General features: G+C 42.4%; 1 long non-coding RNA gene across 1 annotated transcript; it reads left to right on the top strand.

The window, feature by feature from the left end:
• Nucleotides 1-413: 413 nt before the first annotated feature.
• Nucleotides 414-1496, top strand: LOC141634215 (uncharacterized). Its single transcript, XR_012538970.1, has 3 exons — nucleotides 414-500; nucleotides 736-792; nucleotides 1305-1496. It is a non-coding gene; the product is annotated as an uncharacterized LOC141634215 (long non-coding RNA).
• Nucleotides 1497-11788: the final 10292 nt, after the last annotated feature.

Raw genomic sequence — 11788 nt, 5'->3', positions numbered from 1 at the left:
CAAATGCATCGAGTGCTCAAAATGAATAGTCTCCTTGACTGTAATATTGCACGCACAAAGAGACTGTCCCAACGGCTGTGGAATCAATTACATGGCACCCAAGAGTGTAATACCTCGTAATTTTAATAAATATAAATTATAATTTATAAGATGTGAATAAATAATATTGTTGTCGTAAAAAAAAAAGAAAAAATAAATAAAATAAAACTGGGTGCATTGCCCGGCGGTGATGTTGACCAAAGGGGGGGAGGTGTTGACTTGTATAGGCTTTATCTACCTTAGATATTTTAAGGAGAGAAATAATAAAATAATAATAAAGTTGTATAGTGAGCTTCCTAGAAGTTTCCATCAACCACCTACCCTAGAAACTATATAAACATATCTCATGCCTCACCATCTCTTTTATTCCACATCAAAAACTCAACATATAACTTGTGAGGAAGAGTAATTTTGTATAACAACTTTAAGACGGGGTTTTCACCTCGCATTAATTAATTGTGGTAAGTTATCTAATCACCTAATATCAATTGTTTACATTTGACCAAAGACCGACGTTGACCCGCACCCGTTGACCGGCCGTTGACCTACCGTTGACTGATAGGTTGACCACCGTCGGGTTTAGCCATGTATGGGTTGTTGATTGGGGTGGTTTTTGGGAGATTGTTTGGGTAGTTTACATATTAATTTAATCAACAAGAATAGTTTATAATTGTATACGATCTAATTGTTGTTTAGGTGGTGGATTTGTGGAAGAGGCTTTCTTAATTGTTGAATTGTGAAGATTTGCTAAAGGTAGGATATCTACACAACTTTCTTGCTGTTTAATTAATGAATTGATGAATTTCTTATAAGACGGATTATTGTTGAATTGTTGTCTTAAGATGGATTTTTAGTGCATTGTTGGTATGAGACAAGTTATTATTGCATTTTTATTTTAATTATTATTCTACCATGATATTTATTGTTATAATTATTGTCTTGAGCATCTTATAATTATATTATTATCACTGCTGGTTGGTTTTCTGTTGTTATTGGCATTTTGAAAGAGGATTGGTATGTGGAAGTGCCGTGGACCTGCGAGATTGTGGTCGGCCATGCACGGTGGTGTTGGAGTGACCATGGATCTGAGCGGTGTTTGCGATATGACGGTGATTGTAATGTGTCAGTTTTGTGGCACGCGGTTATGCCGTGACTGACGGTTGAGGCGGGAGATTTTTCGTTGTCTTTTGTTGCAGGTTTATTATACTTACTTATTGTTGTTTAGTTATCCTACTCAACCTCGTGGTTGACCGTGTGATTGACAGGTTAGCTTTTGAGATGTGCTGGATGCTTGGAGGGAGCTTGGCACGTATGACCTTCGTCAGAGTCTAGATATCACCTAGTTAATTAAGACAATTTTTATTTTATTTCCGCTGGAGTTGTATTAGAACATAATTTTGTTATTTAAGTATCTCGTTGGAACTTTTGTAATAAAAGCAATTGAGGGAGTTTAATTATATCGTCTTAAAGTATTTTAGTAATTGTTTGTCTTTTATACTTACTACCTCAGGCAAATGAGATAGTAACACCTTTATTTATCTGGGAATGTCTTGCCAAAGGGTCCTAAATAAATGGGGGTGTTACAATGTGGTATCAGAGCGAACGTTCCTAAGGCCTAAACAAATGAATCTAATGAACTTAGGGTAAGTCTAATAAAATGAACCCGGGGTAGAAACTGTTTAGGAGCCCTTATCTTAGGTTAGGGAGACGTCCTTGATCTGGCCCTTTTCAATTTTGAGCCGGTCACCTCGAGGAAGGTTACGAGAGTGGGGTAGTTATTGTGGATACTTTACCTTAAGGGTCTAATTGTATTCTGAAATTCCGAAAGTTACTAACGTTCTTTGCAGGATGAGAACAAAAAGGTAAGAAATTTTGAGACGAATGAAAGGGAGGAGGCGTGTGGCCGATTAGAATGCAAATATGGTGGGTTGAATTTGTTTTAAGAATGTGTTAATTTATGGGATATATAATTATTCATGAAATTTTCGTAGCATATAATAGATGGCATGAATTGAAGAAATAAGAATTATTTGAATTGTTGCATCCTTATATGAAATTGGTTCGGTTTGGGGAGATTTGATACGTGCCTAATGTATAGTCTTTTTAGCCTATTTCAGCACGTATTTCTATGCATATTTATACTGTTTTTATGGTATTTTGCCCCGAATTGGCTACTCTGGTACATTTTGTCCTTTTTGTAGGAATGATCGCGGAAGTAATGGAATCGTACCCTTTTTCGTCCTTTTTGCATGCATTTAGAGGAGACGGGATTGTCCCAGAGTGAGATACTGCATTTGAATGCGTCGTTGCACGCATTACGAGGCATTTGGTGGCGGACTTGAGCTGAAATGAAGATGAAGCACTCGATCGAGCAGTTTTTCCACTCAATCGAGTGGTTTCTACATCCCAAGATGGTCGATCGAGCACTTTTGTACTCGATCCTTGACTTGCAGAAAGACCAACTACTCGATCGAGTGACTTTCTGGTCGATCGAGTAGATTTGGCTGAGGATTTGGTCGATCGAGTGGTTTTTCCACTCGATCGAGTGGTTTTGATGGCTATGGGCTTTAATTAGCCCACGTGAGTGTTTATTTCGCTAAACTTATTTTGTTTGCTATTTAAGCACGCTTTACTAGGTTAATTAGGGATATCTTTTATCTTATAAACTTTGCTACTGAGAACTTTGTTACGTTAGTTTTTCTTCATTCACTGTAACCTTGTTTTGGGATTATTACTGCTCGGATTCGATTGTTCTCTACGCCGGATTCGCATTGATTGTAATTCCTTTTCTTCCCTTAATAATAATTAACCTTTTGTTGCTTTAATTTCTTGTTTGTCTCATTATTCCCTTTGCCCTAATTTCTCTTTAATGCTTTTTAATTGTTATTTCATTATGTTTATTGCTGGGAATTTAATTGTTGTTAGTTTAATTAGCGACATGAGTAGCTAAACCCCTTTCATGTTGGGATTAGGGGATTTGCGGTAGAAATGCGACGATGTAGTAAATGAATTAGATGAATTAATTGTGAGACCCTGTCACCATAGCAATTTAATTGTATTTATTCGACTTAGTTGAGTGCACGCTTCTATGTCACCCTTTAATCTGGCTAAAATTAATCCTAGATCGAAAGATTGGACTAAATAGGCCTGCTATGAACAGTAGACTACCCTAATGAGGATGAAAGTTAAGTTAGTGGTAATTTAGGATAGAAAGTGGACCGAAAGGACCTTTCAACATCCGTCTCACATTAGTTCATTTGAATCATTTACAGCTGAGTCACTAGACTACCGTAGTGAACCGAAATCCCGACATGTCCCTTCTCTCTTGATAGTTTAATCTTATTTCCTTGCTTTTACTACTCTCTACTTTATTTCTCTTTCCCTTAAATATCGTAGTTTAGAAACCAATTCAAACAAAACCCCCCCAATTGTTACCTTAGGACTAGAACTAGATAGCTGATAATTACATTACCTCCCTATGGATTCGATACTCGACTGCCTCTACTACATTTTAGTTGAGACCGTTAGGTTTTATCTTTGATAGGGTTGCGATATCCGTGTCAAATTTTGGCGCCGTTGCCGGGGAGGCAATTGTTTAAATTATTAGTTGTTTATTTTTAGTCTTTCTTTTAGTTTAAGGGGCGTCCGTTGCTTAAATTATTCTTATATTCTATTTGTAGTTTCTTTTTATGCGCAGGTCACAGGGTGGTGAACTACTACCATTCAATCCTGAGATTGAGAGAACCTTGCGCGCAAAGAGGAGATTATTTCAAGACCAACAGTCAGAGAAAAAGCCTAGTTCTCATTCTAGCTTTTACGAGAACGAGCTTTTCGAGGAGGATCCACCTTGCTCTTCAGTTTCTACTTCATCAGTTGAAACTGTCACTTCTCCGGACTTTCCAGAAATGGTCGAAGAAGCAACCATTGCCAGTCACTCTGAGCCGACAGCTGCGAATCTCTATAAGGGATTTGTACTACCAGGGGAGGCAAGAAAATTCGAACCGAAGCCTTCTTATATCAACTTGGTCGAGAGGAACCAGTTCGGGGGAGCTGCAAATGAAGATGCAGCTAAGCACATGGAGACCTTTATCGATTATTGCTGCTCCATACCCCCACCAACTGGCGTGACACCAGATCACATAAAAGAAACCATGTTCATTTTCTCACTCCGCGATGCTGCAAGGGAGTGGTATAGGGATCTGGACCGAGCTGCTCATGAGATAACTGACTGGAATTCACTGGCTTTGGCATTTTACAAAAAGTACTTTTCTGCCTCGAAGACTAATGCCATTAGAGCTCAGATCACGAGCTTTAAACAGGGGCCTGACGAGAACTTTCATGAGGCATGGGTCCGTTTCAAGAAGTTGGTGCGAACCATTCCGCACCATGGTTTCGAAAAGTGGAGTCTATGCAATCAGTTCTATAACGGGATGTATGACGATCAAAGGGCTATTTTGGATGCTGCAGCTAGTGGCCGATTTGCTGAAAATATAGGAGAGACTAAGGGGTGGAAGATCATTGATGACTTAGCCACCCATAAAGCTGAGTATGGGAATTCCAGAGGGAATCAAAGGAGGAGTCTTTGAATCTCATCAGAGCCGCACTTGAAGCTCTCACCGCAAGATTTGATAAATATGAGTTGGGAGGAGCTTCCAAAGGAGGGATGTATCGGGTAAATCTTTGTTTCGAGACGGTCCTTTTCGTCGTAGAAGATGTGGAGCTGAGGGACATGTTTCAGAGAATTGTCCTAGTCCTTTTGAGTCTTGTGCTGCCTTTCAACATTACAGGCAGAATAACACTTATTACAAGCCGAACGTCCATCCCAATTTGAGGTGGAGTAGTCAAAATGTGCTCAATCCTATTGCTCCTCCGAACCAGCAGCAGCCGTATATTCCTCCACATAAGAATCAACAAGGCTATCAGAAGCCTCCGTCTTTCAATCCTCCTAACCATGGTGCATCATCTTCCGGCGCGGTGAGTGAAATTGGTGAGCTTAAGTCCATGATACAAGCCCTTACAAAGCAGTTTCAGCTGAGTGATCAACAAAGAAACTCAAGTGATCAACAAAAAGACGCGTCCATAAAGGCACTTGAAACTCAAGTTGCCCAACTAGCCGGGAATCAATCCTCGAGAAAGCAGGGTCATTTACCGACTCAAAACGAGAAGAATCCACATGAGACGGTAAATCTGATAGAATTGAGAAGCGGTCTTTCTTATGAGGGACCGAAAGTGTTGAAATCAGACCCGAGGAAGGCTAAAACTGATGGTGAACAGTGTTCTGACGAAGAAAATAAGGTCACGGCAAAGCAAGTGCTCGATCGACTGATTACAGGTGGTCGATCGAGCAGAACTGAAGGCGAAAGTGCTCGATTGAGTGGTTTTTCCACTCGATCGAGTGAACAGGAAGAGCAGACTGGTCGATCGAGTAGTTATTCTACTCGATCGAGTGAAGAGCAAAATGGAGTTGCTCGATCGAGTGGGAATTTTACTCGATCGACTGATTCTGAAGGAGAAACTGCTCGATCGAATGAGGAAATTGGTCGATCGAGTAGTATTGATGACGGGAAGCTTATTCGAGAGCCTGCTAGTGCTTGTTTAAGCGAAAAATCACCGAAAAGACCTCGTTCGAGAGGTAAGAAGCGTCCAAAGGATACAGAACTTGCATCGGAAGATACATTGGAAGCGAGAAACAAGGGACTTGAGATACCTATCACGGTTCCCTTCCCGAGGCGGCTGCAGAATACAAAGGCCAATCAACAATTCGGCAAATTTGTCGAACTTTTGAAAAGCTTGGAAGTCACTGTACCATTAACTGAATTGCTGACAAAGGTACCTCTTATTTAAAGTTTATGAAAGAAATTTTATCGCGTAAGAGGACTATTAATGATAGTGAGACAGTAGCTTTGACAGAGGTGGGGTCAGCCCTATTTCAAAACAAGTTACCCCTTAAGCAATCAGACCCGGGTAGTTTTTCAATTCCGTGTCATATCGGTATGCATTTGATTGATAACGCGCTATGCGATTTAGGCGCTAGCGTGAGTGTCTTACCGTTGTCTCTGGGTAAGAGATTTGGTTTGACAAAGCTGAGTTGCACCAACATGACTGTCCAGATGGCTGACCGTAGTTTATCACAGCCATTAGGTGTAGTAGAAGACGTACCTGTTCAGATCGGGAAATTCTTTATTCCCGTTGATTTTGTTGTCTTAGACATCCCCGAAGATGCACACACCCCTATCATTTTACGGAGACCATTTTTGTCTCTGCCCGTGCGATTATAGACGTCGGGGGAAGACTTTGACTTTCCAGGTAGGGGATGAGGAGCGATTTTTCATCAGTCCAAGTTCCGGAGAGCTCCCATGCAAGCCCAGCCTTGCAATGCTCTCTCTTCTATTGATCCTATTGTTGACACTCCAGATGCAAATTTGGAGAATTGTGCTGCTATTATTAACCCTCCGCCTCAGACTGAGAGCAAAAAGGAGGAAAGTTCGTCTGTTTTCCTTACTGCAGGTACAGATGAAAGAAATGAAGGAGTTGTCAAAGGACATGGTGTAATTATTATCAATCAAATTGAAGATGATGACGCCAAAGCTGGTGATAAAGGAGCAAGGACGAGGAAAGTTCGCGCTTACGTGGGTGTGAACTACTCCCCTCCTACCGTTTCAAGTGATAATTCAAGCTCATGGAAGCTGAAGAGAACAGTCAATGTTGCTGAGGTGACGTCCTCCAGTCAGGAGCCCACCAAGGGGCTACTGAAATTTGTTGGGAATTAAGCGGGGAAATGCCCCGTGTAACACTTTGTAATAGATAATTTTTGAATTTCTTTTGAATTTGTTTTATTGCGTTTTAATTAGGACAATTAGTTTTAGACAGTTTTTAGTGTAGACGTAAGACTATAGACTGTTCTTATGCGTATTTGGTATATTGGGAAATTTTTGCGTGTGTTTTTATGCAGGTTTGGGCAAGTTTTTACGCATTCCAAGGAAGAAAGACGAAAATTCAAGAGCTTACGTGAGAAAAGAACTCGATCGAGTACTTTTTGTACTCGATCAAGTGGAAAATTGGTCGACCGAGTGCTTTTTCCAGCCGATCGAGTAAAGCAATAAAGGGGATTGGTCGATCGAGTAAAATTCCATTCGATCAAACAGCTGGATCATCAAAGCCCTCGATCGAGTAGTTTAAAACCACTCGATCGAGTGGAAATGAATAAGACGCAGGGAGTTTTTAACCTTAAACTCTTTTATTTCGTTTCTATTTCATTTCATCCCCTAATTTCGTCTAACACCTCCCCTTGTGCGAGCAAATTCATCCACAAATCCACATTTTCTTGCCCAAATCACCAAATCCGCCACCTACAATCCTTTGTTGCATTCTAATCTGTCAAAGCCCCTTTTTTCCCCTTAATTCGTGCTCTTTTTCACGGTTTTTAAGAAGGGTTAGGGTTTGCGGTTTTTTCGACTGAAAAATCGCTATTGTTGCTTAATTATTTGAAGATTAATTGCATTTGTAGGTCTTTTATCATCAAGTAAGTGTTTCTTCCTTCCTCTTGCATTTTAATTTCGATTAATTCGAATTTTATGAGGTGAAATTGAAAGAGGGGTTCAAAACCCCTGTTTAGTCGATTCTTTTCGACTTGATTGTGTTTGTTGCCCTTATCTTTCCTGGTTGATGATCATAATTCCCAATTCCTCGCTGTTATTTGTATTTTTTTTCGAATTTCACATGATTTTTGTGATTGAGTTCAGGACAGTCGAATTTTTTGACTGTCACTTCGGTTTTGCTGCTGTAACTTGCCTAGTTAGCATCTTTGTTGCGATTTTGCTGCTGATTGTTAACTGAAATCGCACTCCCGTCGATGCTTAGATATGTTTTCACTGAACCTTTGCACAGAAACTACGATTAGGGTTGTTTAAGTCGAATTTTTCGACTGTCAGACGGTTTATATGCTGCATTGCTTTAATTAACCACAGTTGTTCTCACTTGATGTTGTTGTTAACTGCCACTCCCGTCCCCTATCGCCATTACATGCTGTAATTCAAATTTGTTTGAGGATTGTTGGGAATTCTATGCTGTAGAGTTGAATTTTTCGACTTTTAGGGGATTTATATCTTTGCCACATCTTTGGTTTTACTTCTTTGTTTTAGCCACGGTTAGCGATCGTTTTCTTATCATACCCCTTGCTTTGATTACGGGATGGAGTCTAGTACTTTACCTTCTACTAGTACCACTTCTAGCCCGTCCTCGAGTGAGACAGTGGGCCCCCTGTTGCCACTTTGTCTCCACTTTAGTGACCACTACATTTTTGTGTTCCTAGTTTCAGCTGCAGGGACAGTTTTTACTCCAGCTAGCTCAGCTGCTAGCTCAGCTGCTAGCTCAGTACAGGCTACCACTTCTTCTACGGTCACCACCACAGCTAGCACTGCTGCTAGTTCCTCTTCAGCGGTGACCACAGTAGCCACTACCTCTGCACCACCCCCTGTTTTTACACCTGTGGCGGACTCGCGACGATCGTGTTGCCTTCGAGCGACCACGGTTCCTCACACCGTCGCTTCACGAGCACGCCTTGAGTTCCAGGCCGGGGTCATAGATGATCTCGAGCTACGCCGGCTCTGTTACCTCTACTTCCGCTCCTAGCACTTCTACACCGCCGCTTCCTTCGCCTCTACTTCTGGCAGCATTACGGAGGGGACACCTCCCTCGACTCTCACCCAGATTATCCGCAGGTATTATTCATCAACGCTTTACACCGTACGAAGTTTTATAACCTGCTTAAGTGTGTGCATGTATCTTCCCGATTTCTGGAGGAATCGGCGCTTACGCGACTCGGCATTTACGAGTCGGTTTGTGACTTACTACGGGCCACGGGGATGCCTGGCCTCATCACTATGAGATGCCGTACCTTTTTAGAGCTGAGCCTCAAGTTTCTCAGCTCTTTTACCTTCTCCCCCGGGGCACACGAGGCTGCCCTCGAGAGTTCTTCAGTGTCCTTCCGGTTGTTTAACCGGACCTTTCCGATGACACTAGGGGAGTTTGGTAGGTTACTTGACCTTTCCTCTACGGGCTTGACTGCTGCCCCGAGGAAGGTCTACCGTCAGCTTTGGCGGTGTCTGGCCCAGACCACTTTCAGGGAGCGGAATCTCCATCAGGTCCACCTACCCCCTGTCCGTGTTTTCCTTAGACTGATGGGGAGCACTATCTTCGGCCGAAAGGAGCCGAACAACATGACCAACACCGAGCTCTCCATCCTGGGCAGTTACCTAAAAATTGACTACGAGGGTCCCTTCACCCTCAACATAGCTTACTTGACCGCCCAGTACCTTCGGAGCCAGGGGCTGAAGGAGACGGGAACCATTGCCTACGGTGGCATAGCCACCATTCTTGCCCGTCGCCTTTTCCCCGTTTGGCCTCGTGACGTGCAGTACCTCGCTGGAGAGAGGCTACTGAGTCTGGACGCCATGCTCTCTCAGAATTGGCTTACCCCAGACTACCAGACTTGGAAGATAGACGGCTCCTTGTCTGTTGACTTACCCTGTCATACTCTCCCCCGTCTTGAGCCCTTGCCCACTGTTGCAAAGGGCCACCGTCTGCCACCACTACCTCACCTTCTCCTTCCACCCAGACCTACTCCTGCTGCACCCGCCGCCAAGAAGCGGCGACTTGAGACTGGAGAGGGGTCCACACCTTCCGGGAGTACCCAGCCTTCCACGGCTACTCCCGATCCGACCCCTACTCCCACTACTACTACCACTCCTACTCCTACTCCACCTCCCACCGACAGACACACTGCCTGAGCCGATCTTATCGGCTACTTACGTACCACCTCCTCCTTTTGTGGCGCCGCGGTCTGGACCAAGGGGGCGCCGTTCTGACGGTTTGTTGCGTGAGATTGCAGAGCGTCGAGGCTCGTATGGAGAGGGACATGGCTCTTGCCTTACACCCTCTGTACGAGTACCACTTGCGGCGACACACACCGATCCCGGAGGGTTGGCCACACCCTTCCTTCTTAGGTACCCACCCGAGGGGTACCCGGTTTCGACGAGGAGGAGGAGGAGGACCCGAGGTGGCAAGTGGAGAGAGCTCGCGCCGAGGAGCGGAGGAGGAGAGAGGAGGAGAGAGACCCGAGTACTGGGCGGAGGTTGGCCGTGAGTGAGAGCGATGGACGACGACGACGAGTAGCTCTTTGGTCTACTCACTTCCCCGATTTTAAATTTGGTTTGGGGAAGTTCGTATTTTGTATGTATCTCTTACTCTTTTATTTTGTCTCCTTTATTTTATTTTATTTTTTATTTTGTTGGCTGTATATTCCCGTTCCCTTGTATATATCTGCTGGTGTATGCCGGAGGACAACGAGGGCGTTGTCCGTTTTGGTTTGGGGAGGGTATTGCATCTTTTTGAGTCTGCATATGCATCTGTTTTTGCATTCACGTTTACTTTTCAGCTTGCATTGTTCTTTATTTTCCATCAAAAATCCAAAAAAATTAGAAAATTTCAAAAATTCAAAAATTTCACGTTTATTTTTGCATATAGGTTGAGTCGGAACGGTAGATTTCCATGATGATAATGCACTATAACTTGTCATTTTACTTGAGCCTTGCACTTTTGTTGATAGTTATTAGCTTTGTCATATTCATAGTCTACGAGTTTTTTTTCAAATATAGCTGACTGTTTAGACTTGACCTGATAAATCTGCAAACTACTTAAAAATTCTGAGTTTTAGAGCCTTATAACTGGTGACATTCATGACCAGTTCATTAGGAATTTTGAGTAGTACTCCTTGCATAGCATGTTCGTCTATTTTGCACATTTATGACATTCAATTTCTCGTCAAATGCACATATTCGGGTTTGTGGTTGGTGTCACATGCAGGGAGGTGCTTGCAAATTTCCCTTTCCTTATATTTTTCACCCATTTAGCTCCACATTAGCCAAATCTACCTTTTTGACCAATTAGCTACATCCCAAACTAAGCCTGCCTAGTCAAGCTAGTTAGTGTGTTCTTTTGTGGTATGTTTTTCCATTGCAGTTTGGTCCGTATTTCTTGTTTCGGAGTTGGTGTAAGTATTATGGGAGGAGGAAAGAAAGAAAAAAAGAGTATTGAAAATGAAAAAAAAAAGACGTGAAAGAAAGAAAATGAAATAAAAAAGGAAAAAAAATGAAAAAAGAGGCTGGAAACGTGAAACAGACGAAAAAAAAGAAGAAAGAAAAAAAATTGTTTTGTTTCAGTTAGTTCATTCAGACGGTGTTAAAAAAGGGAAGTTTGTGATCGTCTGACTCCTCCATTCTTATTCTATATTTTTGAGGAGATTGTGTTTGAGTTTAGTGAGCTGTGTGCCAAATGAAGGGCACTTGTATTCTATTTTTTCAGTCAGTTGAGACTCGGATGGTTTCATTATGGTCCTGTTAGGAACTAGCTTGACGCTTTTACCTCCACATTTCCATAACATGTTTTGCCTTTTCTCACCTGAACCTCACTATTCCCAAACTATTTGTAAGCCCTCGACTGTGACGGACATTATTGGTTGGAGTGTGTGCATTAGTACTTGAATTGTCTTTCATTTTTGTTGCATGCATGCTATGTAGGTCGCAGTTAGGTGAGTGACTGTCTTTTCTCCTCTCTTTTACATATGATATTCACCCTTTGCTTCATGAGAGAAGAGTGACCACGAGAGAGTCCGATTTTGTTGGTCTTGTAAGGTCGATAGGTCAGCTATATTTCTGAACAGCTCATAACTCGTTTGCGTATTGACTGCTTA

The sequence above is a fragment of the Silene latifolia genome, chromosome Y, assembly GCF_048544455.1.
Source record: "Silene latifolia isolate original U9 population chromosome Y, ASM4854445v1, whole genome shotgun sequence".
NCBI classification, from domain to species: Eukaryota; Viridiplantae; Streptophyta; class Magnoliopsida; order Caryophyllales; family Caryophyllaceae; genus Silene; species Silene latifolia.
This window is presented reverse-complemented; position numbering and strand designations above follow the sequence as displayed.